This window comes from Globicephala melas, chromosome 2, assembly GCF_963455315.2.
Source record: "Globicephala melas chromosome 2, mGloMel1.2, whole genome shotgun sequence".
NCBI classification, from domain to species: Eukaryota; Metazoa; Chordata; class Mammalia; order Artiodactyla; family Delphinidae; genus Globicephala; species Globicephala melas.
In genome coordinates this window covers 58,900,579-58,928,252 of record NC_083315.2, presented here as the reverse complement: position 1 = coordinate 58,928,252, position 27,674 = coordinate 58,900,579, and the positions used below count along the sequence as shown (strand labels likewise).

The 27,674-nt window shown below is 38.4% G+C and overlaps 1 protein-coding gene across 9 annotated transcripts in view; it reads left to right on the top strand.

The window, feature by feature from the left end:
- Nucleotides 1-27,674, top strand: part of PEAK1 (pseudopodium enriched atypical kinase 1) — a 295,845-nt gene that overhangs the window by 62,473 nt on the left and 205,698 nt on the right. For 4 of the 9 annotated variants that reach the window (XR_009562926.2, XM_060293968.2, XM_030874895.3 and 1 more), the window contains exons 3-4: nucleotides 102-194; nucleotides 3,736-3,856. The exons of 3 other annotated variants lie outside the window; for them this stretch is intronic. The gene's annotated coding sequence lies outside the window, so the exon portion shown is untranslated. The remainder of the gene's footprint in view (nucleotides 1-101; nucleotides 195-3,735; nucleotides 3,857-27,674) is intronic. 2 more of the 9 variants (XM_030874896.3, XM_030874903.3) reach the window with 2 other exon arrangements.

The following is a 27,674-nucleotide window of genomic DNA, read 5'->3' as shown; positions in this document are numbered from 1 at the left end:
AGGTCATGAAGGTGGGGCCCTGGTTCAGTGAGGTTAGTGCTTTTATAAGAATAGATAACCAGAGAGCTTGCTGTTCCTTTCTGTCTTCTATGTGGACACAGCCAGAAGGTGGCCATCTGCAAGCCAAAAAGGGAGCTCTCACCAGAACCTGACCGTGCTGGCACCCTAATTGCAGACCTCCAGCCTCCAGAACTGTGAGGAAGTATTTCTGTTGTTTAAGCTATCTTGTCTATGGTATTTTGTAATGGTAGCTCGAAAAGACTAAAACATCTTGTTTTACACTTACTCTTTGGTACTTGATATTTTACTCTGTCAGACAGTGCTTCTGTGGGGAGGATCAGGTTTATGTCTCAGTGATATCAGGGTAGGAGTTAGAGAGCCCCAGGCCTCAGAGAGCTTGAGTCAGTCAGTCACTCCTAACCCCATACAATATAATCTCAGGTCACTTCTTTACTGTTTCTCTTGAGGAAGAGGTTTGTGTAGGAGCAGAGGGTGATGTGAAGAAGCAGCCAAGGGAGGTTAGTGTGAATCCAGCTATTTTTCTCAGCTCCTATTTTCCTGAGGACCAGAGACCAGAGGTTGTCCCATAAATGGGACCACGTCGTGTGCACATAGTTGCTGGGACACAAGAAAAGCAAAAACAGAACTTCAGTAGTTCTTTTTCTGTTTTGTTATCCCATGGCTTTGGTGGGCTGCCTCTTGCCTCAGGCCAAAGCCACCATTCCACACATACCAGTTCAAAATGGGTCCTTGTCACCGCAGGTGTTTCTCATAGGTCTCTCCATTTTTCCTGTGTAACTTCCCCAAGGGCTGATCTTCTGAAAGGGCATCAGCAGTTTTGCTAACTCATCATCTCTGTAGGAGTTGGAGCCAGTGTATAATTTTTCCTGGTCTTCTTAGACTTCCTTTGTATAATTACAGGTAACTTTAATCTGACCGAGCCAAGTGAGTAAGTTGAAGATTCCTCAGTCACCTGTAAGCCTTCTTGCCATGTCTGAAGCCCTCTGTAGAGGCTGTGTAGAGGTGTAGGCTGGCTGTAACAAAGAGTCCTACAGAATCTTTTTGACCATCCAGTGGTATTTCACTGAATTTTCACCCAGCCAGTGTTGGCTTTTTGGAGCCAAAAAGCCAGCCTTTAGGTGGTGTGAGTTGCTCAATTCTAAGAGGGTCTCTGACTTAACGTGGCTGTCTTTCTGCTTAGTCATATTACTTTAAATTCTAACTCTGGATAGTCATTCTTACCCAAAATGGCCCATGAATTTTAAAGTATTTTATTGCATCTTTCATGTAATTTGTATTCTGCTTATAATGAGTATATTAATATTAAAATGTTTTAAGTTTCTACATCAAAGAGACTTGGTGCTTCAGGAGAAAGTACTATATTTATCCTGTTGTTTTTCTTACTCTCTGCTCTACCTCTCTGCCCCCCTCAAATAGTCAATCCACCACATCATGCTATCTTCCATTATAAATCCATGTGTTGTACTTATTTTCCTTCTTTCTGTGTGCTTCCAGGGGAGAGGCCAGGACCTGTTTCTCATTTATTTTTGTATTCCTAGCTCTGGCATAGGTCCTGCCAGATTTGCCACAGAGTAGGTGCTCTATAATTGTTGAAGCAGTAAATACATAGCAAAGTACTTAGGATTCATAACAGGAGTTGCTTCCTAGGGGGAAAAGTATGTACTCATAATCATGTTGGGTCCTTATTTTGGCGTAGTTAAAATAAATGGTATGTGGGGTGGTTTGTAGGGGAGGGCTGGATTGAAAAGTACTTACTTGTAAGCTATGTCAAAAGGTTATTTTTTTTTGGCGGTACGCGGGCCTCTCACTATTGTGGCCTCTCCCGTTGCGGAGCACAGACTTTGGACGTGCAGGCTCAGCGGCCATGACTCACGTGCCTAGCTGCTCCGCGGCATGTGGGATCTTCCCGGACTGGGGCATGAACCCGTGTGGCCTGCATCGGCAGGCGGACCCTCCACCACTGTGCCACCAGGGAAGCCCTGTCAAAAGGGTTTGATAGGGATCTCTGAAGGGTCTTAAGCAGGAGGTTAACATGTTTAATATTTTGTTTTAAGAAGGTGATTTTGAGAATAGTATGAAATATATATTGGAACAGAGAGACTGCTTGGAAGGTAGTCCAGACAGGATGTAACTGAAGAGGGGGTAGACTCCAGAGAGGTTTAGCAGGTAGAATCTATAGAACTTGATGACTGATATTATTAACTGTTGGTTGGGGGAGGATGGGGGCAGGGAGAAGGAGAGGAAGAAATCAGGGATGACTCCTACATTGTGCAATTAAATGGATGGTAGTGCTATTTATTCCCAATGCATGTTCATGTGTAGAAATAACTTGTGGAGTAGGGATGGATAGGGTTTTGAAATAATTTAGTTTGAGATTTCTCTGAGATATTCAAGTGGAGATGTGCAGATCTGTGTATAATTCTTGGAGAGAGGTGGGGGCTTGAGGGAGAGATTTTTGGGTTAATAGATTTTCAGGAGTGGTTGAAGAAGAAATTGCTCAGGATTTGAGTACAAAAGCCTTGAGCACATCTAGTTTTAGTGGACAAGTACAGAAAAAGGCACTGGGAAGGAGATCAAGGAGAAACCGGGTGTTAATAAAGGATTTTTCAGTAACACCGTTGGCTTCCTCTCTTCCTGGAGACCAGATTTTCCTTTCAGCACCCTCTATTTGATCTTTGTCTTCAGACCTTTTCTTACTTTGAGCATTCTCTGCTGCGAGAGATTGTAGATGAAAATAGTTTTACTTTTGAACCCAGCAATTGCTGGTTCCTTTATGTTTCCTTAAATTTTGCTTGAAAACAGAATACTTTCTTTAACTCATCTCTCTATCTGTACCTTCTACAATACTATACATATAAAAGAAATCAGTTGACACTTTGGACCTTCTGCTTGGGAATTACCTTAGCTAGAAGTAACAGTTCATTATCAACATTTTCTGCTTTTTAACTTAGCACAGGCAACAGTTTTACTAAATTTTCTGCCGCTTTTTAACAAGGGTCTTCTTTCCTCCAGCTTCTGAGAGCATTTTACTCACTCCTTTAAGGCTTCTCCAGTAACCTTCCCAAGGCTCATCAAGCTTTTGCTAATGAGATTCTTAGGGCCCTTCCACCTTGTGTCTACCACCCAATCCCAAAGCCAGTATCACATGTTTTTGTTATGTTAGTACTCTAGTTCCAGGTACTGAATTTTGTTCTGGTAATCGCTGGTTAATCGCTGTTTAACAAATCACCCCAAACCTAGTCCCAGAACCTGCATGACTTTTCCTTAACCAGCATTAGAAGTCACTCAGTGTCACTTCCACCACACTCTCTTGGTTACTAGCAAGTTAAGTGCCACTCTGGATTTAAGGAGAAGGGAATTAGGCTCTACCTCTTTATGGGGAAGTGGCAAATTGACATCATAGAAGAGCATGTGGAATGGGAGATATTTTTGCAGCATATTCGGAAAATACAGTTTGCCCCAGATGGATGAAATAAAATACATAGGATTACAAAGGAAAGCAATTATACTAAAATATCATTACCAAACAAATTGTGATAAAGTAATATGTGCTTAATTAACATACTACACAACAAGATATAGTGGCAGGCCAATAGTAATTTAGTAAATTTGTAAGTACAGTATATATATTAGTAATTTTAGAGGTTTGGAGAAAATAAAGAAATAATTTATTTTGCCATCTAAGTTCATGGATCTTCTGAATTCTATCCACAGACCCTACTGCCCTAGGTTAAGAACTCTTGGATTAATATAATGGTGTTAGCAGAAGTCGTATTGCTGTGGACTGGAGAGGGAATTTGCATGAGGGCAGAGACGAAAGGGAGGACACCATAGGGTAAGTTCTATATAGTAGGATTTATTTGCCTTTTAAGCTAAAGGTTTTGTTGGTTTTTTAGGTAGAGACTTAAATGTGTTTATGTAATGAAGGAAAGATACTAGTGAAGAGAGAAAGTTGAATACATTGGTAAGATAAAGGGTATTTCAAAGGTTTCTGAGAAGGCAAGAGAGAGTGTGGTCTTGAGCTTAGGTGAAAGCATTAGTCCTGGATGGAAGGAGAGGCAAAAGGAAGGGAGTTATGGATGTTTGCAGGTGCTGTTCTTTTATCAGGTCACATGCATTGAGAAAAATATAGATAAATAAATTCAACACAGGAGCGAGGGAGGCCAAGGCGGGCCTCAGAGAACGTTACAGCAGAGGTCCTGGAAAATAAAAGAATTTTGGGATTAGGGTAGGCAGGAAAAGGTAGTGAAATAAAGACAGAAAAAAGTAACTGATAATGTAAGTGATTGGATGCAGAAGACAAACTTTGCCTAGTTTACAGTTTTGTTTAGTGCCTTCTGTAGGCCAGTTCTCCTTACTATGGATATGGAGACAAAGAAAGGTGGAATGAGAATAAAATGCAGTTATATATTTCGATATCTGCTTATTTAGAGTTAACTTTTTCTAAGTGTATTGTTTAGCATATGTAATTAATACTTGTAATGCCTTTGAAAGCCGAGGAGCTTCTTTTTCATGGTTATTTGGGATTGATATTGAAAAGCAGTATGTGTGTTTGCTGCTTCCATGCTTACAGCTGGATGGAAATTGGCTTCAAAGGGTCTATGGTTTTCTTTGTCATTAGCCAACAGATGCTTGCCACAGTGTTTTGCTCACTGAGTCTTTATTTAATGTGAGGGTAATGCATCTCTGTACACTCATGAGAAGAGCTGTGCAATACAGTAGCTCATTTGTGTATAACAAATATCTGCCTTTAGCCTCACATTGATCCTTCACTAAATGATTTTTCTTTTTTGTTTCACCAGCCTGTTATCAACACCTGGTTGGCTTATCTGTCTTCAAATTGCTTTGACTTTCTAGTATGTTGATCCTGACTTTAGTATGTCTGTTTTATAGGGGAAATATTTTCTGTCAGAGAATTCCTCAGAAATTCTCAAAAAGTTAAAAAATTAAAAATTTCAGATCAGGACTATATATCATTAAAAAAGTTAGGTTTCTAGGCACAAATATTCATTTATACATGAGTATGGTATGAAATTGCTAATTTTCAATATTGCATATAATATATGCAATATTGTAATATTGTATATATTATATATACTTATGTATATATAAACTTATATATTATAAAATATATTTTACCGCAATAAAATATTTCTTAAATGTTTATTTATAATATATACAATATTACAAATATTATATATATACATACATATATATATATTTAAAATTGTGGTAAAATGTCTAAGCTTTCTCCACAGCCCCTATCTTCCCTCAGCAACTGCCCTTTGGCTACCTTTCAGGCCTAGGGTTGCACATACCTGCATGAGGACCTTTCCTGGAAATGGGCTCTGCCATTTAGGCTAGGCGTTCTGGGATTCCAGGTTGGTGGAAAGTGGTCTCTTGGGGTGAGACCAAGTAAAGTGACACTTCCTCTTGGCCCTTTTCTCTGCTTATTACATGGAGAGAGGTGTGGCCACAGGAAGGCCAGATCCTGTTGCCTTGGTCTAAGGGTAGTAGTGATTTTAATAGTCTTTTAATAAATCTACTAGATTTAGTTGCCTCCAAGTTTATTCCTTCCTTCTGTTGTATAGCCAGAAGGATTTCTCTAAACCAAAATCATTATCACATCCCTGCTTGAAACTTTTTAGTGCTTCACATTTTCGTTGAGATGAAGGCTAAACTCCTGACGTGGCTTTTTGAAGATCCTTTGTGCCCTGTTCTGGTCATTGCTTACTTTTGCTATTATTGAGCTCTGTTGTTGCCCTGCCAAATAAGTAGTCTTTTCTACCTATACAACTTTGCACAGGCTGTAGGTCTGTCCTACTCCCCTCTCCTCATGAGCAATCTCTAGTATATTTACCAAACTCCTACTAATCGTTTAATGCTCAGTGATTAGTGCACATTTTTTATAGCACTTGTTACATTATGTAATATTTGCCTTTCTGTAAGCCATGCCCTCTGCCTCCAAAGGCAAGGGCTAATTTGATTCAGCATGCTGTTTCTTGTACTGACAGTGCGTGGTACACAATAAGTGCTTAATAAATGTGTGTTGAATGAAGACTGTAATTAGTGGAACACTTTAAATGTGAATTTCTCTAGAGAACTATGTTTGCAGAAAACTCCTGCATAACCAAGGTGATTGAGGAATGGAGTATTTCAATTATTGATTATGCTACATAACAGTGAATTTCAAATGATCAATTTTAGATAATTTTAATACAGAACAAAATGGATTAATACAGAATTTATCTGTATTAATTCATAAGATGCTTCAGCATGATCATTCTGAATTGTGTGGCTTTTTTAGAGCTATGGCTGAGGAAGCTGTGAGGATCAAGTGTTACCTGTAGTGTTGCTTTTTCACAAGCTGGGCCTTGTTTTATCAATTGAATCGCTAACACATTTACTGAGTGTTTTGTCTACCTAAAAAGTATACTATAAAATTAACACTAGGTAAAAGGGATTCAAAATTGCATTATTATCAAATATAGTTTTAAAAATGCTCAGAAGACAGGCAAGCAACGTACCTTAAGGTGTATGCACAATCTCAATTCACCAGAAAGCTTAGTACATTCAGGCTGTGCCTTTTGGATGACAATCCTTGATGAGTCCAAGTGAAGTCTTATGAACTGAGCTAAGCAGTTACTTTGATGGTAATCTCTGGCCATAACTATTTCAAGTGCTTGATCCCCACCCCAGTTATATATTTATTCTTCTCTTACGTAGGAAGGTAGTGTGAGTGATTGCTGCTCATTTGTGTGTTAATGTAATGGTTCTTTTCTCTCACTCACCCAAAAATAATGTTGCCAGTTATTAGTTGCAAAACTCAGAAATTACTTTTATGCATTTGGCCCTCCATTTTCACATCTTTGAACGTGGTTTTGAGCAGAGACCTGTTTGGAACTCAGGGAACACACTCTTATTTGCACAAACGGTCTGAAAACCTTCATGGTAGCTGAGCTCTGACCTCCTACATTGCTGTGCCATGTTCTCTTGTTAAACCTAGAAATCTTCCTTCAAAGCTTGATCCCTTTTAAAGCAAGAATTTGGAATATCAAGCAGATGTATATATATTTTTAATGATATTCAGAAAAATGTACTGTAAATATAACTATTATTTAGATGCTGTATTTTTCAATTGGCTCATCTCTACTTGAGTCCTTTTAATCAGTGTCCCAGCCTGTCCCTTCAGCTGCATAATAATGCAGTATTTGTAGCATAATTATTTTATGAAAGTGAATCATCTTAAGTACAAGAACTGATTGACCTACGGGTTAACTACAGAATCTTACATGAAAGAAAGGACAATTTAAAGGATTAAGTAATTTTTAAGAATGTGAATATTGGGGTCATCAGTGATAGAAACAACGTACTGCTTGATATGATAAAATATTCAGCAACTCACTAACCCAGCTGTCCTGTTTAAATAATCTATGAACAAACAGAATAAAAATAATTCTTGCTGCCGTGCACTAAACCAGTATCTACTGAGGTTTTAGTTTGGGAAATATGTCAAAAAACTTGTCTTTGATTTGAGCATTTTTATGTTAAGAAGCTGATTGATTCTATTAAATACAGAATGGAAACATCTATGTCTTTGTAGTATGACTTTAACATAATTATTAATTGAGTACAAGAATGTGATTGCTTGCTAAGGCATAGTTTTTTGTATTAGTCAAGTTATGAGTAAGAAAGGCTTTCAGTCTCTGTCTTAAGAGAAGCAGTATTCAGTGTCCCAGGTTTTACTCATGGTTCCATCACTAACTGGCTAGCTAACTTTGGTGCCTTGGGTTTTCTCATGAGTCAAATTAACTACCTCATAGTGAAGATCAACTGGATCTTGTATGTGAAAGTCCTCTATAAAATGTATGCCACATTTAGTAGTTAAGCAAGATTTTAGCCCCTTTTCTGCCTGCTTTTTAACTTTGGGCTGGTCACTTAACCTCTCTGAGCTTTTATTTCTTCATAGGTAAAACAGAGGAGTTTGGCCTGTAGTATATTCAACGGGAGGAGTACTATTTACATTGTATTTATTGCTTATAACCTATAATTTATTATTATTTTTGTCTCTTTTTTTAACATGTGTTTGCCCCTATTCCGTTAATGGATATTGTGATTACCGTGTAAGACTGGATTCCATTAATCTTCACCTATTACGTTTCATTTAATCTTCCTCTCAATCTTGTGAAAGGAGTTGGTATTATCCTCATTTTACTGATGAGGAAAACTGAGGTTCAATTTAGTGTTAGAGGTAGGATTCTAGATGCCAGTGTTCTTTTTTTTAAAATAGCATGTGGCTTGAAGACACATTGCCACATACCTCATCTAAAGCAAGCTTTTGATCTCCATTATTTTTCTATTCTTTTGTCCCAAAATGAATAGAGCCTTACCAAAATGCTTTTGTAGAGAAATGTGTCTATTCAATAGCAGTAAGCATGGTTCGGGAATTTTTACATTATAGACCATTACAAAAAATCTTGTTGGCATTATGCAGCAGTGCTGTATATCCGTGAATCTTTCAGTGCTGGAAAATATAGTTTGTCCTTCAAATAAGATGAGTTCTATTTTAATAGATGTGTTTTATTTTTAAAATATAGCATCCTTTAATGTTATAGATGCTTTTAAACTCAAAGACTTATTTTATGCTTACCAGTACTTACTAAATTTTTTTTTTTTAAATCCTAATTTGTGATTCTAGGAAAAGCATTACCCATGGCAAACTTTTCAAAAATTTCTGTTCTAGGCAGGTATTATTTTATGGTATCCATTGTTTATATTTAAATTTTAAAAAGAGATCTGTCTCTGGACTATCTGGAATAAGTAGATCTGGCAGGGATTAGGACAAGCATGTCCAGAAACATTCATTTCCGTCTAGAGTTCATTTATGATTTCTGTGTTTTAACATGCCAGCCTTAGATATTGATCTTACTTAGAACATTATTGCTCTTAGAGTGACTGAAACACTGTTTCTGCTAAGACTGTGATGCTGATCCTTTCTGATTCAGAAACCTCTGCCCTTGGGACATTCCTTAACTCATGTTTCTCTTTTTTTCTATTGACAGTTTCCTGGTGGTCATTACTAGTCCAAAAGCGAGTTCCCATGAATAGCTCATTGGTCACAGTTTTATTTTTATCTTCCCAACTGATGACTTCGAAATGGCTGTGGCATTTTGAAGGAGACCTTATCTGCTGTCATTCTTAACCCTATTCATGAAACTCCAGCCACATAGACCTTCTTTTCTGTTCTGTAAAGTCATTCTAGCTTCAGGGACTTCTACTACTTGTAGCTCTGTGGGAATTGTTTTCCCCCAGACTGTTGCTTGGCTGTATCCTTCTTGTCATTTTTAAGTCTCAGCTTTAAATGTTCCTTCTTCAAAGAGGTTTTCCTTGATAACTCACTGTAAATTAGTGCTTCTCCAACACTATCAAATGGCCATATTTTATTTTCTTCTTAGCACCTAATGACTAACTGATAGTTATTTATTTCTTGTTTATCTCCTCTGTTGGGGACATAGACATTCTGTTTTGTTTAATGCTGTATCCCCAGCACTTAGAACAATGTCTGCCATAGTAGGCATTCCAGTTAATATTTGTTGAATGACGAAAAGAATGCTTTTTCTATTGGCTACTTATAAAATTCTTTTTTTTAAAGCTTTTTCTTTTCTTTATTTCTTTATTTTCTGGTAATCAGGAAGGTACAATGAGTGTTTTTGCAATAAATGTTTATGTACTTTTGACGTTTTTCTCTTCCTTTGCTGTTCTGTTCCCTAGTTAAATTCTTTCAGAGGAAAGGGGAAAGCCTTCTAATTTTCAAACTCCTGAGATATGACTATTTCGATTTATCTACTGCTTGCCAGGTGGATGTCTGAGCTGGTGCAGCCTAGTCACAAAAGCAATTAACAGGTAGGAAAATTGGCTCCTAACAGCTGCTTCAGTCCTGCTTGAGTTGGTCTCTCCCCCAAGGGACTGTCACTGTCAACCTAGCAAAATGAAATTGCCTTCCCATAAACATTTTTTTCGAGGATTATAGAACAGAAACAAATTCTTGGTTTATAAAATGAGTTAAAATGTATCAAAAGAATAAAACAGAATAATGATCTGCTGCTGCAATTTGAATTATGAGGCACGGCAGCAACGTTTATTTTTAGAAGAGTTGACATTGAAACTGTAGAACTTTTAGTTCTATTGAAATGACTTTATTTTGCCAAAAGGGTAGATTTAATAACTTATTTATTGGTGTTGGTGAGGAAAATGACAGTTCTATAAAATATAATTTTTGACCCTCAACGCTTTGGTTTGTGACATAGTTTTTGAGTCCTTGCTCCTTCACTTAACTCTATGGAAAGGGGCAGGTTTTGGAAAGAATGCAACTTGATTTACATTCCATTTTATTCCCCTACTGTTAATTCATTCAATATGGATTCCATTTGATCATGATAGATCATAACCATTGTTATGTGCTATAACCAATGTATGCATTTAAAAATGGATTTAAATGGGTTTTATATTAACAGTATGCCAGTTCTGGGTTTTATATTGACATATGCCTCAATGTTAGCAAACATGGCATTGGTTTCTCTTGATCCTTTTTTTTTTAAAAAATAAATAAATTTATTTATTTTTGGCTGTGTTGGGTCTTCATTGCTGTGTGCGGGCTTTCTCTGGTTGCTGTGAGCGGGGGCTACTCTTCATTGCGGTGTACGGGCTTCTCGTTGTGGTGGCTTCTGTTGTTGTGGAGCACGGGCTCTGGGCATGTGGGCTTCATTAGTTGTGGCACGCGGGCTCAGTAGTTGTGGCACGCCAGCTCTAGAGCACAGGCTCAGTAGTTGTGGTGCACGGGCTTAGTTGCTCTGTGGCATGTGGGATCTTCCCGGACCAGGGCTCGAACCCATGTCCACTGCATTGGCAGGTGGATTCTTTTTTTTTTTTTTTTTTTGCGGTACGCGGGCCTCTCACCGCTGTGGCCTCTCCCGCTGCAGAGCACAGGCTCCGGACGCGCAGGCCCAGCGGCCCTGGCTCACGGACCCAGCCGCTCCACGGCATGCGGGATCCTCCCGGACCGGGGCATGAACCCGCGTCCCCTGCATTGGCAGGTGGACTCTCAACCACTGCGCCACCAGGGAAGCCCGGCAGGTGGATTCTTAACCACTGTGCCACCATGGAAGCCCTCTTTTGATTCTTTTTGATAGCTTTTATTTGATGTGATTTCCAATCTGAGCTAGTTGTGAAATGTGCTCCCCTTGAAAGTTGCCTTCTAGTCAGTACTCCCTTCCTTTCATCCCTTTTGTATCACTGGCCTCTTAGGAAGCTAAAAGAGTTTGTGTCATTAAACTGTGCTTTAATATTTTGTCAAAAAATTAAGAGAAGATTCTTGCACAGTGAGGGTATTAACTTAGTTTTTGGATGAATGAGATGTGCTTTTGTTATGCTAATATGGCAATTCATGGTGTTCCTCTAGGTAACTTCAGGATGGGGCCTGGTCACCAGAAACACCAACCACATGATTAGAGGGTTGGGACTTTGGGCCAGTCTGACTTCTGGGGAGGTAGAGAAGGTTTGGAGATTGAGTTTAATCATGTGACCAGTGATTTAGTCAATTATGCCTATGTAATGAAACCCTAATAAAAACTCTGGACACCAAAGCTCAGTGGCGTTTTTTGATTGGTTAAGATATTGATGTGTTGGGAGGATGATGCACCCTCACTCATGGGGAGAGGGCATGGAAGCCCTTCATTCAGGACCATCTCAGACCTTGCAATATGTGTATCCTTTATAATAAAACTATAATCATAAGTATAATGCTTTTCTGAGTTATGGGAGTTGTCCTAGCAAGTTATCAAACTGAAGTGATCATAGAAATCTCTGAATTTGTGGCCAGTTAATTAGAAATGCAGGTGGCCTGGAGATCCCTGAAGTGTGGCTGGCATCTAAAGTAAGTGCAGTCTTGTTTGGGATAATGCCCTTTGGTTTGTGGGTTCTAGACTAACTCTGAGTGGTTAGTGCTAAAACTGAATTGCAGTACACTCATTTAAGGTTGAAGCAGAATAGTGGTACATTTGTTATCATTAATGAACCAATATTGATATATTATATGAACTAAAGCCCAAAGTTTGCATTAGGGTTCACTCTTTATGTTGTACACCTTCATGGGTTTTGACAAATTCATAATGTCCTGGGTCTACCATTATAGTATCGTACAGAATAGTTTTACTGCCCAGTAAATCCTCTGTGTTCTACCTGTTCATCCCTCCCTCTCTTGCCACCAGACTGCTGATACAGCCACTCATCGTTTTACTGTTTCTATAGTTTTGCCTTTTTCAGACTGTCATATAGTTAAAATCATATAATATAGTCTTTTCACACTGGCTTCTTTCACATAGCAATATACCTTTAGGTATATAAGCAATATACCTTTAGGAACCTTAAGGTTCCTCCATGTCTTTTTGTGACTTGATAACTCGTTTATTTTCATTGCTGAATAATACTTCATTGTGTGCATTTACCATAGTTTATCCATTTACCAATTGAAGGATATCTTGATTTCTTCCAGGTTTTTGCAATTATGAATAAAGCTGCTATAAACATTCATGTGCAGATTTTTTTGTGGACATTGGTTCTCAAATCAGACTGCAATTGCTAGATCATATAATAAGACTCAGTTTAGCTTTGTAAGAAATTGCCAAACTGTTTTCCAAAGTGATTGTACCATTTTGCATACTTACCAGCAATGAATGAGAGTTCCTGTTGTTCCACATCCTTGTCAGCATTTGGTGTTGTCAGTGTTTTGAATTTTAGCCATTCTAATAGGTGTATGGTGTAGTATCTCGTTGTTTTAATTTGCAATTCCCTAATGGCCTATGATGTTGAGCATCTTTACATGTGTTTATTTTTTCACATGTATATCTTTTTTGATTAGGTGTCTTTAGGTCTTTTGTTTACTTTTTATTTATTTATTTATTTTTTTGTTGTGCCACGTGGCATGCAGGATCTTAGTTCCCTGACCAGAGATTAAACCCTTGCCCCCTCCATTGGGAGCACAGAGTCTTAACCACTGGACCACCAGGGAAGTCCCATCTCCTTTTTTTTTTTTTTTTTTTTTTGGCTTTGTTGGGTTCTTGTTACTGCCTGCAGGCTTTCTCTAGTTGTGGCAAGCAGGGGCTGCTCTTCATTGCGGTGTGCAGGCTTCTCATTGAGGTATCTTCTCTTGTTGCAGAGTGCAGGTTCTAGGCATGCGGGCTTCAGTAGTTGCAGCACATGGGCTTCAGTAGTTGTGGTGCGCAGGCTCAGTAGTTGTGGCTCGCAGGCTCAGTAGTTGCAGCTCACGGGCTCTAGAGTACAGGCTCAGTAGTTGTGGCACATGGGCTCAGTTGCTCCGTGGCATGTGGGATCTTCCAGGGCTCGAACCCATGTCCTCTGCATTGGCAGGCGGATTCTTATCCATTGCACCACCAGGGAAGTCCCCCATCTACTTTTTTTTTAAATGCTCATCTATTTATTTTTTATTTTTTTAAACATCTTTATTGGAGTGTAATTGCTTTACAATGGTGTGTTAGTTTCTGCTTTATAACAAAGTGAATCAGTTATACATATACATATGTTCCCATATCTCTTCCCTCTTGCGTCTCCCTCCCTCCCACCCTCCCTATCCCACCCCTCTAGGTGGTCACAAAGCATGGAGCTGATCTCCCTGTGCTATGAGGCTGCTTCCCACTAGCTATCTATTTTACATTTGGTAGTGTATATGTGTCCATGCCACTCTATCACTTTGTCACAGCTTACCATTCCCCCTCCCCATATCTTCAAGTCCATTCTCTAGTAGGTCTGTGTCTTTATTCCTATCTTACCCCTAGGTTCTTCATGACATTTTTTTTTCTTAGATTCCATATATATGTGTTAGCATACGGTATTTGTCTTTCTCTTTCTGACTTACTTCACTCTTTATTTATTTATTTTTGGCTGTGTTGGGTCTTCATTTCTGTGTGAGGGCTTTCTCTAGTTGTGGCAAGCGGGGGCCACTCTTCATCGCAGTGCGTGGGCCTCTCACTATCGCGGCCTCTCGTGTTGCAGAGCACGGGCTCCAGATGCGCAGGCTCAGTAGTTGTGGCTCACGGTCCTAGTTGCTCCGTGGCATGTGGGATCTTCCCAGACCAGGGCTCGAACCTGTGTTCCCTGCATTGGCAGGCAGATTCCCAACCACTGTGCCACCAGGGAAGCCCCCCCCCCATCTACTTTTAATCATGTTTTTGTTTTCTTATTGTTGAGTTTGAGTTCTTTGTATATTTTGGGTAACACTCCTTTATCAGATTTACTTTTGCTAATATTTCTCCCAGTGCGTGACTTGTCTTTTCATTAACTATGTCTTTCACAGAAGTTTTTAATTTTAATGAAGTCCAACTTATAGGTTTCTTTATTACTTGGATCATGCTTTTGGTGTAGTATCTAAAAAGTCATCATTAGGGACTTCCCTTGTGGTCCAGTGCTTAGGACTTCGCCTTCCAGTGCAGGGGATGCAAGTTTAATCCCTGGTCAGGGAGGTAAGATCCCACAAGATCCCACATGCCTCACAGCCAAAAAACCAAAACATAAAGCAGAAGCAATATTGTAACAAATTGCATAAAGACTTTAAAAATGGTCCACATCAAAAAATCTTAAAAAAAAAAAAAAGTCATCATCAAACCCAAGGTCACTTAGATTTTTTTCCTGTTATTTTCCAGAATTTTAGTTTTGTGTTTTACATTTAGCTTTGTGATCTATTTTGAGTTAATTTTGTGTGTTTTGTTTTCATTTTTAAAAAATTATAAGATATTTGAAGCATGCAGATCCATATTAAGACTAACATATTGACCAATATATAAAGTGCCTACCAAAAATATATTACCAGTTTATCTTATAAATATACAGATTATAAAATCAAGGTAGTTGAGACCCCTGTGCATCCCTCCCAGTCTCATCCCTCTCCCTGTCTCAGAAGTAATCAGTTTTATGAATTTGCTGTTTTTCAAACCTATCCATGTTTTTATAGTTTACTAAATATTTGTGTCATATTATAGGGTGCTTTTATAAGTTTCAAAATTTCACATTAACAACATTATGGAGATTTCCCTGGTGGTGCAGTGAATAAGACTCCACGCTTCCAACGCAGTGGGCCTGGGTTCGATCCCTGTTGAGGGAACTAGATCCCACATGCGTGCTGCAACTAGGAGTTTGCATGCCACAACTAAGGAGCCCTGGAGCCACAACTAAGGAGCCCGCCTGCCACAAGTAAGACCTGGTGCAACCAAATAAGTAAATAAATATTTTTTAAAAACCCAACATTGTGTATGTTACACCTATTTCAGCAACTTATTTCAAACTCTGCATTGTTTTTGCGATTTAGGGGATTTTTTTTTTTTTTTTTTTTTTTACCGTAGGAAAGAATGTTTCTTTAATTAGTGAGCAATTTAATGTTAAATAATTAATTTATTAGCAGTTGTATTTTATCTTGGTTTCCTACATTAGTATAGACAGACTAGTTCTGACCTGTGGATTAAATTTTTCAACCCTCGAACATTGTATTTAAACTTTATTATAGGATGTGGTTTTTAGAGGTGTACTGAAGTGATTCTAAAAAGCTATTTTTTGTTTTACGAATTTTTTTTTTTTTTTTTTTTTGGTGTGTGTGTGGGAGGTTTTTAGAATGCAAACACAAGTGACATTAGATCAGTGATATGGTGTTCCACAGCTACCCTGTTAAGGATACTCAACAGAAGCCAGGAAGACTTAATTATTTAAAGTGTGCTTCTAGTTGGAGAGCCTACCTTTTATAGATTTCTTTCTGGGGGCTCTTTTTAAGCTGTGGGTTTTCTTTACTATAATCATCAGTTTCTGAAAGAGAGCACCATTTCTAGGATAAATCAGAAGATCCCTACAATTCAAGGTGGAGGTAAAGCTGTAGCTTCCTCTCTCAGCTTTAGGAAGGTTACTTGATTTTGCTTGGTGTAGTAGGTAGGGTTGAAGCTAACTATTTATGCTGATGTATGCAGCAAGTTTCATCCAGTCAAAGCAGAAGCTGTCAGGTCTTTGTAGAATTTTCTGTGACCTAAATTAAATCTGCATCACACAGGATTGCAGTCTTTAGAGAAGGCTACTCCCTTTGTCTGTTGTATTAGTTGTGCATTTGTTGATTTGATTATTGTTGCTCATTTTACATCCTTTGGTGTATAGTTTGGGTTCAGTAGCAAAAAAAGCTTGAAATTTCTACTGTTTTGTACACTTGAAAAATAATGACCTCCCTCTTCCCCCAGATCATTTATTATAGATTTCAGAAAGCTGTGTAATGGCACATCCAATCCAGATTATTTTGCTAACGACATCCTGAAGAACCTATTATATTGTAAAGCATCACTGGCAGATTCAGTTGTAATTTAATGAGAATAGACCAATATGCCAAGGGAAGTGATTTTTTTAAGTTCTTGCTCTTCCTGCTCAGCTGTGTTGTGTGAAATGCTAAAATAGTTTCTTCCTCTTTGTCCATTTCAAGGATGAAATGTGTTCCAGATTTTTTCTCCCCACCCTTTCTGTTTAAGACTGTGTTTGTATCAGTGCTATACTAATAAAGGGGTACTGAACAGTGACTTTCTTCCTACTTAATTTTCTAAAGTTCATTTTCTACATGATGCCATGGTTTTAGATGTTATTTCATTCACAGGAATTGGTCCGTGGTATAAACATTTTGTAACATGATTTCTATGACAAGTGTGTAAATTAAAAATTGAGTTTGTGTAGATTCTCTGTGCCAGGTTATAGTGTATCCCCTGTTTGGGATTTTATCTTCAGGGTCTTTATATGGCAGGTGTTGTACTCAGATTAATCTCAGGATGTTATAGACCTATTAATTTCAGACAAATCATCAGATTCTCTGTTTGGTCAGTTTGGTCATATGGTTGCTTTAGATTATGGATTATAATCTTAATGATCATACTTTCTTGATTTAAAAAAATCAATATTTACTGAATTTTTCTCTCAAATATGTAAAATATTCCTGGCTCCTTTAAAAATAAATGATATTAATTTTGTCTTAGCATACTTAGAACAGTTTTTTGTTTAAGTAGAGCTCTTACGAATATATTGTCCCAGGTGAGTTTATTTGGATTTCCTTTTCTCCCCTACCTATTTCCCAAACTTTAGGAGAAGAGTCATGCTTCTCACTTTTGGCATCCCAAGGGCTAGACCCATGTCTTGATTGGTTATTTTGTTGTTATTTTTATCCCACTCATTTCCCTGTTTCTACTCATTTTGCTTCCTCCCATAAGCACCCACTCTAATCTAGTTAGTATACATCTTTATTTTATTTATTTATTTATTTATTTTTTTGCGGTATGCAGGCCTCTCACTGTTGTGGCCTCTCCCATTGTGGAGCACAGGCTCCAGACGTGCAGGCTCCGGACACACAGGCTCAGCGGCCATGGCTCACGGGCCCAGCCACTCTGTGGCATGTGGGGTCCTCCTGGACCGGGACACGAACCCGTGTCCCCTGCATCAGCAGGTGGACTCTCAACCACTGCGCCACCAGGGAAGCCCTATTTTATTTTTTAAAATATTTATTTGGTTGCTCTGGGTCTTAATTGCGGCTTGCCAGCTCCTCAGTTGTGGCATGCAGCCTCCTTAGTTGTGGCATGCATGTGGGATCTAGTTCCCTGACCAGGGATCGAACCCAGGCCCCCTGCATTGGGAATGTAGAGGCTTATCCACTGCGCCACCAGGGAAATCCCTAATATACGTCTTTAGATCTTTCTATATCTTTGGAAAATACATAGTGTTTTCTGTGTATAGTTTGTAATTTTCATAAATGGCGTTGACTGTACATCTTACTTTATTCTTTTTAAAAAAATTCAGCCCTGCATTTAAATGATTTATCCTGTGGCTGTATGTAATTCTGGTTCCTTACTTCTGACTGTTGTATTCTATGTTCATACTCTTATCCATGCATGCTACGTATCCATCTTACTTATACTCCCCTACTGATGTTTATGTTCCGTAAACAATGCTACAGTAATAATCTTTGTTTTATTTTATGGAGATATATACTGAAGAGTGGGATTGGTGGGTTTTTGGGTTTCCATTATTAAGTTTGCTAAGTATTACCAGATTGCTCTGTAGAAAGACTAGACAGTTTATACTCCTTTGAGCTGTGCATGAGGGCTCACAGACCATTTTCCATGTAAGCAATGTGGCCACCTAACTGGCCTGAGGAGTTGCTTTTATGGGCATGATTTGTAAGCTCCCAATTTATTTGTCTATGAATAAGATAAAACCAAAACAGGTTGCTATCAGTCCTCCACTGAGAAGGGACTCATGAGTGGAAAAACTGCCATTGTTCCTAGTAAACTTCTCTATAAAGGGAGATTTTTGATGAGAGACTGTGAAGGTGAGCCCTCATTACCAAATACCTTGGCCTACCAGCCATGTGGAGTTTAGCTCAGCAAGCTGTGCATGATTAGATTCTTTGTGTCAAGCATGGTTTTTGAAATACAGATGTGGATGAAGCAGACCCTCTGCTCCTGAAGCTCTTTGGTTGTAGGGCAAGTGGATGCAGTACTGTGTGGTTATCTCTTTTTTCAGGAGACTTCTTTGCTTCATCTGTGAGAAGTTATATCTGATCATGCAGTCTTTCATGGCAGCCCTCCTTGGTCACTGTTAATTCTTTCTACTTTGCTTTCTGGGATCTCACCAGTTATCATCGTACCTGACCTGGTAAAAGACCCCTTAGGAAGGGGTGTTATTTGTGTGGCATTTGTATCCTGAAGTGTGATGATTGGGGTGTGAGGGATGGCATGTTGGTAAGTCCCTTTGAATTGGTGAAATGGAAATCAGAAAATATTATCTAGAAGCATGGATTAATTAAATTGTATTATTGTATAGTGGCAAGAATACAGATAATAGTGTTGGTCAAAATAGCAGACAAAACACACCTTCCAATCTTTACACTCTAAGTTCCCATTGAAAAAACCAATAGATGAATAGATGGATGGGGAAATACCTGCATATGTGTTGGAAACTAAAGCTTGATGCCACTCACATGCCAAAAAGCCCAGAATAATTTTTGTTAAGCAGCATTGTTGATGAATGAAAGAAGTAATTGATGGAGTACACCTGAGGAGAACCTTCCTGAGAGAGAACTCCTCATTTGGGAGGGGCCAAGTCTATAAGAATGGTCCTACAAGGCACAACACTTAAATTTCTCTCTGGTCTCTTGGACCAGAAGTATTGATACTTTGTAAACAGTGTTCATAGATCCAGAGTTTGTCTCTAGTACCTCCCTAAAAGGAGCCTGTCCATATAAGTGGTCTAGTCACTAAGTTCCCAGCTACCAACACCACCGTTTCCAACCTCCATTCTGGTTGCTGGATCTCCCACCTATCAATCTAGTGAGGTTTTTGTTCTCAGAAACATTGTCATTAAAAGGTGTGAAAGCTGAATATCAGTTGTGAGAAGGGAGCAACCTGAAAGGGTTCTGAGGGATGAAAACTATAGTGACCAAGTTAAAATCTGCTATGGATGCAGTAGATAACAAATTAGACACTACAGAAAGACAAACTTGTGAAATGTTTTCCAAACTACAAAGGCAAAAGATGGGGCAATGAAAATGATCAGAAAATAAGATAAAAGAAGGATAGGTAGGGAGAAAAAAATGTACAAATTGTAGGGCTTTCAGAGAGAAAGAGATGCAGCAGATACATTGTTCAGAGAAATAATAGAAGAAAACATTGCTGACCCAAAATTAATACAAACAAATATGAAACTGTATCCTACTGGACTTTTCAGATTTGGAGGCATTTCTACTAGTGACAGTATAAAAGGAACTGAACTGATGGAGGTACAGAGAGCCAATTCCTAAATTCTCCTCCCATGAAAGAGCAGACTACCTGGGTTGTAAATGGAAGTGATGCTAAGTATATCCTACTAAATATGCTCCACTTCTGAGGACAAGAGCAAGCAGGAGCAACAGGTAGAAAGCTGGCAAGATGGGAGGCTTTCATCCTGGAATAAAGGGTAGTCAGGACCAGAAAGACTACATGTTGGGGTTTGATCATTAGAAAAGAGAAGAAAGAATTATCATTATTCGCAGGTGATACAATGATCTACCTAAAAATCTAAAGAAAATTACCTGAAAACCTATCTGAACTAATATTAAGTTACATGGTTGTTTACCAACTAAGCATACCAAAATTAGTGATTTTTCAATATTCTAGCAATACCTATTTAGAAACTGTAATGGAAAAAAGAAATCCCATAAGTATTTAGAGAGAAAAAAACCCAAAAAGTATAGGAATTATTTTAAGGAAACTTAATTTTACATCAGAATATAAAGAGACTTGAATAAGTAGAAAGATTAAACATGTTTCTGATTAGGAAGACTCAGTATTATACAGATTCTTTCCAAATCCATGATTTAATGCAATCCTAGTCAAAATCCTAACCAACTGTTTTTGATCCAGAGGTGGAGTGCATAGGGAAATTTAACAGATTTTTCTGAAATGGACCTAGAAGGATAAATTTAAGAGAACATTTTTTTTTTTTTTTTTTTTGCGGTACGCAGGCCTGTCACTGTTGTGGCCTCTCCCATTGCGGAGCACAGGCTCCGGACGCGAAGGCTCAGCGGCCATGGCTCACGGGCCTAGCCGCTCCACGGCATGTGGGATCTTCCCGGACCGGGGCACGAACCCGTGTCCCCTGCATCGGCAGGCGGACTCTCAACCACTGCGCCACCAGGGAAGCCCGATTTTTTTCTTTCTTATAGAAAAAGAAATATCTTAAATTTTAGATTATGAAGAAATTTAATACATGAGCTACTGTTTCTGTAGTCTAAAAATCTTTCTATACCTTCTGTATCTTTGTATACCTATTAAGCAACTTGATGGTAGATGTTTTGCTACATCCGACTTTTTTGTTTTTTAAATGTGATCCTAAATCTTTTTTTTTTTTTTTAATTTTTATTGGGGTATGGTTGCTTTTGACTTGTTCTGTTTGTTTGTTTGCCTAATTGGCATGTAGATTTTTCAGTTAAGTTTTCCAGTGATCTAAAACTGGTGTTTTTGTTGTCCCCTGAATGTTTAAGTGAGAATAATTACTTTGCTTCAAAAACAACTATCTTGCCTATTTTGTTTATGCTTTCTGAATTTCTTAATTATCAATACTTTTCTATGAATTTTGTGTGGTATTGTGGAAAGGAAATAGTCTGCCATCACTCAGACCCTGTTGTTGAATCCCAGCTCTGCCACTGAATAGCTGTATAAATAGCTGTCAGAGCCTCAGTTTCCTCATCAATAAAACCATATTATAGATTTGTTGTGATATGCCTCTAGCATTATGCCTAGTGTGTGGTAGTAGGCAGCCAGTAAATATTACTTGTTCTGTTTTCTTTATTTATGTTTTTAATTTGGCTCCTATATTGACTAGAACCTTTGGTGATTTTGTTACAATGTAAGAAAGTTTTTGTACAGAACAGTGTACAAAAAAATGTCAGTTGGGCTTCCCTTGTGGCGCAGTGGTTGAGAATCTGCCTGCTAATACAGGGGACACGGGTTTGAGCCCTGGTCTGGGAGGATCCCACATGCTGCGGAGCAACTAAGCCTGTGAGCTCCACTACTGAGCCTGCATGTCTGGAGCCTGTGCTCCGCAACAAGAGAGGCCGAGATAGTGAGAGGCCCACGCACCGCGATGAAGAGTGGCCCCTGCTTGCCCCAACTAGTGAAAGCCCTCGCACAGAAACGAAGACCCAACACAGCAAAAATAAAATAAATTAATTAATAAACTCCTACCCCCAACATCTTAAAAAAAAAAAAAAAGAATGTTAGTTAAGGGACTTCCCTGGTGGCGCAGTGGTTAAGAATCCATCTGCCAATGCAGGGGACATGGGTTCGAGCCCTGGTCTGGGAAGATCCCACATGCTGCAGAGCAACTAAGCCTGTGCGCCGCAACTACTGAGCCTGTGCTTTAGAGCCCATGAGCCACAACTACTGAGCCCGCGTGCCACAACTACTGAAGCCTGCGCACCTAGAGCCCGTGCTCCGCAACAAGAGAAGCCACCGCAATAAGCCCGCACACCGCAGCGAAGAGTAGCCCCCGCGTGCAGCAACAAAGACCCAACGCAGCCAAAAATAAATAAATAAATAAATTAGTTAATTTAAAAAAATGAATGTTAGTTACTAAATTTGGTCTACGTGATGTTAGATCTTTACCTCAAGTCTTGCTTTTTTCATTCTTTTTAAAGATGTTTAACGTGCAGTTTCATAGTATATTCAAAACATGTACCTGTGCCACATACCCTGCAAGTTCTCTGTGCTAGAAGCTTTGTAAACATTGTCTCTAATCCCCACAACTGTATAGGGTAGATACACTTTTTTTCATTGAACAGAAAACTTAGGATCATATCTAGAAAGCTTTAAAAAATGTGTGTATAATAATGGGCCTATAGTTATGGATTAAAATCCATATAGTATACTGTAAACTGATCTTCTGCCATGTTATTGGAGAGTGAAGCTTCCATTATTAGACTAGAGTCATTTCCACTGGACTTCAGAGTAGTGGTTGTTAAGAAGCTGTGAGGGAGTTGAGCCTTTGCTGTTACTTGTGATATTAAATCATCCGTGAAGTCATGGTGAACTGTTAGAGGGCTCCCCGCTTTTCCCATAATATGTTATCAATTAATTCTTTTTTTTTTTTAGATTTTATTGAAGTATAGTTGATTTACAGTGTTATGTTTAATTTCTGCTGTACAGCAAAGTGACTCGGTTATACATATATATATTCTTTTTCATATTTTTTTCCATAATGGTTTATTACAGGGTACTGAATATAGTTGCCTGTGATATACAGTAGGACCTTGTTGCTTATCCTATACGTAATAGTTTGCATCTGCTAATCCCAAACTCCTAATCCTTCCCTCCCCCACCCACCTCCTCCTTGGCAACCACAAATCTATCCTCTGTATTTTTGTTTTTTTTGGCTGCATTGGGTCTTTGTTGCTACGTGCGGGCTCGCTCTAGTTGCGGAGAGCCGGGGCTACTCTTCGTTGCAGTGTGCAGGCTTCTCATTGCGGTGGCCTGGCTCGCTGCGGAGCACGGGCTCTAGGTAAGCAGGCTTCAGAAGTTGTAGCATGTGGGCTCAGTAGTTGTGGCTCGCGGGCCCCGAAGTGCAGGCTCAGTAGTTGTGGCACATAGGCCTAGTTGCTCGGTGGCATGTGAGATCCTCCCAGACCAGGGCTCAAACCTGTGTCCCCTGCATTGGCAGGCTCAGCGGCCATGGATCACGGGCCTAGCCGCTCCGCGGCATGTGGGATCTTCCTGGACCGGTGCATGAACCCATGTCCCCTGCATTGGCAGGCGGACTCTCAACCACTGCGCCACCAGGGAAGCCCCTGTTCTCTGTATTTTGAGTCTGTTTTTGTTTCATAGATATGTTCATTTGTCATATTTTAGATACCACATGTAAGTGATATCATATGGTATTTGTCTTTCTCTTTCTGACTTACTTCACTTAATGTGATAATCTCTAGTTGTATCCATGTTGCTGCAAATGGCATTATTCCATTCTTTTTATGGCTGAGTAATATTCCATTGTGTATGTATACCACATCTTCTTTGTCCATTTATCTGTTGATGGACACTTAGGTTGTTTCCACGTCTTCACTATTGTAAATAGTGCTGCTGTGAACGTAGGGGTGCATGTATCTTTTCAAATTAGAGTTTTCTCTGGATATATGCCCAGGAGTGGAATTGCTGGATCATATGGCAACTCTGTTTTAGTTTTTTTTTTTTGCAGTACGCGGGCCTCTCACTGTTGTGGCCTCTCCCGTTGCAGAGCACAGGCTCCGGACGTGCAGGCTCAGCGGCCATGGCTCACAGGCCCAGCCGCTCTGCGGCACGTGGGATCTTCCCGGACCGGGGCACGAACCTGTGTCCCCTGCATCGTCAGGCGGACTCTCAACCACTGCGCCACCAGGGAAGCCCTGTTTCAATTTTTTGAGGAACCTCCATACTTTTTCCATAGTGGCTGTACCAATTTACATTCCCACCAACAGTATAAGAGGGTTCCCTTTTCTCCACACCCTCTCTAGCATTTATTATTTGTAGACTTTTTAATAATTGCCATTCTGACAAGTGTGAGGTGGTACCTCATTGTTGTTTTGATTTGCATTTCTCTAATAATTAGTGATGATGAGCATCTTTCCATGTGCCTAGTGGCCATCTGTATGTCTTCTTTGGAGAAATGCCTACTTAGGTCTTCTGCCCATTTTTCAATTGGGTTGTTTGCTTTTTTGTTATTGAATTGTACGAGCTGTTTGTGTATTTTGGAAATTAGCTCTCGTCAGTCACATCATTTGCAAATATTTTCTCCTACTCCATAGGCTCTCTTTTCATTTTGCTTATGGTTTCCTTTGCTGTGCAAAAGCTTGTAAGTTTGATAGGTCCCATTTGTTTATTTTTACTTTCATTTCTATTGCCTTGGGAGACTGACCTAAGAAAACATTGATACCATTTATGTCAGAGAATGTTTTGCCTATTTTCTCATCTAGGAGTTTTATGGTGTCTTGTTTTATATTTGTAAGTCTTTAAACCATTTTGAGTCTATTTTTGTTTAAGGTGTGAGGGTGTGTCCTAGCTTCATTGATTTACATGCGCCTGTTCAACTTTCCTAACACCACTTGCTGAAGAGACTGTCTTTTCCCCATTGTGTATTCTTACCTCTTTTGTCGAAGATTAATTGTCCATAGTGTGTCAGTTAATTCTTAAATCTTCATACTGTATCTTCCTTAATTTTAATTATTTTATCTTTGGCTTTTGTAATAACGTTGTTTTCCCCTTAAAACAGATTCTTTTTAATGATTCTGATTATATCAAAAGGAAAATCTAGTGTATTTTTTTAAAGTTGGTATAGTGTTTTAGTTTTTCAGGAGTCACATAAAAGAATTCAATAATAATCTATACTTAATTTTATTCTGTTAAATATTTAATTATGGTTTTAGTGTATTTTGTTGTTGCTGACATAATGTTCCACTAATGTTTAAAATTGCTCAGTTGTTACACATATTTATATATAAGTTATAAAAGGGAACTTGTTTCATAATTATCTGCCTCTTATTTACAAAGACTCTGAGTGTAACAGAAACACAGACAGATGTTTTGAGTACATTAGAGCCAAGTTTGAGTTTTTATCTTATTGGCATAGGAATTTACAATGATTCATTGGGTCGTTTCTTTATTTAACTGACTGGTTTCAGTTTAAATATACCCTTTTCCCAACAATGATTTACTTAATTTAGAACAGTAATCTGATGAGTGCAGGGACTAGTTTAACTTAGCATCCAAATATTTGATTCTATAGTTATTAAAAAAATCAATATAAGCTATTCACCATTGTGTTGGTAATCATTTGGGAATACTTTTTAGTATGAAAAGCTTTGGTTCTTATTTCTAAAATCCTGGTTACTTATTTTTGGTCTTTTCAAAATATAATTTGTCCAATGGTATTATTAATTTCTGTGGAAAACAGTGGGCCCTATCAGAAGTATTTGGATTTTCATTGCATATTCTGAAGTCTTACTTTAAATGATAGTTGAATATCATTATTGTGATAAATATTCTTGGATGTAGCTTGTTGTTAAATATGTTTACTCGAAGCAAATAGTCGTGGAATCCATTGGGATTATTTTGCCTTACTAAACTTAATTTCTGAGGATTTTCAAAATGTAGTATACATGGAATAGTTTTTCTTCCGTCTGCCTCTAGCAAGAACTCATTTGTCACAGATAATTTTTTTAATACATCCCAAATGACAAGCTGTTTTCTAAACAGAATAATATCAAGAATACAGATCCTGATTGATTCTATGTTTGGGGGTAAATGAAATATCAGTTTCAGAACCATCTTACTATCTTAGGGAGTCGTCTTTCTACCATTGCTAAGCTATTGGATTGGGAGCCAAGAGTGATTTTTTTCCTCCTAGATTACCAGTCAGGAAGTTTCTATGATGAGGGAAATATTCCCTACATTCAGAGAATGCTGTCATCAGATGGAAAGTACAAATTGAAATAAGGAGTGTGGGAGTCTCAGAACAAAACTTTCTAGCCCTATGTTTCATTTATGCCAGGAGAAAATGTGGATTAATTTTCATTCTAATGAAGTGGGTATGACTTTGTTTTGAAATGGTTCTGGCATTTATGTTTTTATTGGATATAAAGGACTTTGTGTCCTTTCTTTTATTTCTCTTTAATTTAAAAATTCTGTGTTTACTCATCTGTTTGAAAGATTGTCAAGACCCAGAGTAAGACCCAGAGTATTGTGTTTTTTTATCACAAGAGAATAGTTGAAAGTGTTTGTTATTGATGTTTTAGAGAGTCCCTTTTTCAAAGTTAATAGGCCAGTAATGATGGAGTTCATTATATCATTCTCTAAAATCCAAAGATGAATCTGGGTGGGAGTGGGCCAGGGAAGCAGGAGAAGGATGTTAAGTGCTTAAGATAGATGGCTGAAATGGCTTAGCAGACGGGGAGATTTTATGTCCTGTAGTCTGTGGAGAATATTTTGAGATCCTATTTCTCTTAAAATTTAGAACATTTAATAGGCAAATTCAAACTATATAGTATTAGGTTTCTAAACTGTAGAAGTTAGATGCAGTCTATGGTTATAGTTTATTTTTGAAAAATTAGTTTGCTCCAGTTCTCTGTCCTATTTATATTATTATCTTATATTTGTAACTATTTTTTAACCTTAATCCATTCTTCGTAATGACTTTAACTTCAAGTAACTTAACAAAATTTATGTTGATTACATTCATATCAAAGAATCTTAGTCACTGAAAGGGAGAGCTGTAAAAAAAAAGCAGTGAGTAAGATGCAGGTGGATTTTCAGATCCCAGTTTGAAAAATCATCTTTCAGCTTATAAGCTGAGAAAATTTCATCTGTATATTGCTGAAGAGAACTAGATCCAAAGACTTCACAAACATCTTTTTAAAACCACTTCCAAAATAGGAAGGTAGGACTTCCTCTTGAGAACTTGAATTTGCCCAGAAAATGTAGAGTTTACAAGGAGTTGAACTGCTTCTGGCTCTTCTGTGGCCCTATCACTGCTCATTTATCCTCTCAATATAAAAGTGCTTGGCTGCTCAGCTCCACCTATTTGCTGTGGTCATGCTAAGGCAAGGGTTTTCAGAATGTATTCTAGCTGGGGTTTTTTTTCCCTCTTTTTTTTAAACATACTATCTTCAGATTTTACTCTACATGGGACTTAGGAACTGAATTCAATTTGATGCATCACTGCTCTGCACCAAATTGCCTTATAAACACTAGTGGGACAGATATTTCAGGATTTTTCTACATGGATTATGGGTGCAGTATTAGAAATTATTTTTAGCCAGTATGGAAAATACACTGTGGATCAATTTAATAATGCATTTACTCAGCAGACATTTATTGAGCTCATATTCCATGAACAGGTACTAGGAGTACAGAGATAAATAAGATGTGATTGCTGCCCTTGAGGAGCTCATTGTCTGCCTCGAAAGTCTTAAACTTTGACACAAAGAAATAAGAGACTCAGCTAGCTAGTCTCCTGGACGTGAAAAATAATGAACTTCAGAGGCAAAGCACGAGTTGTTGGATGTTGCTGTTCTG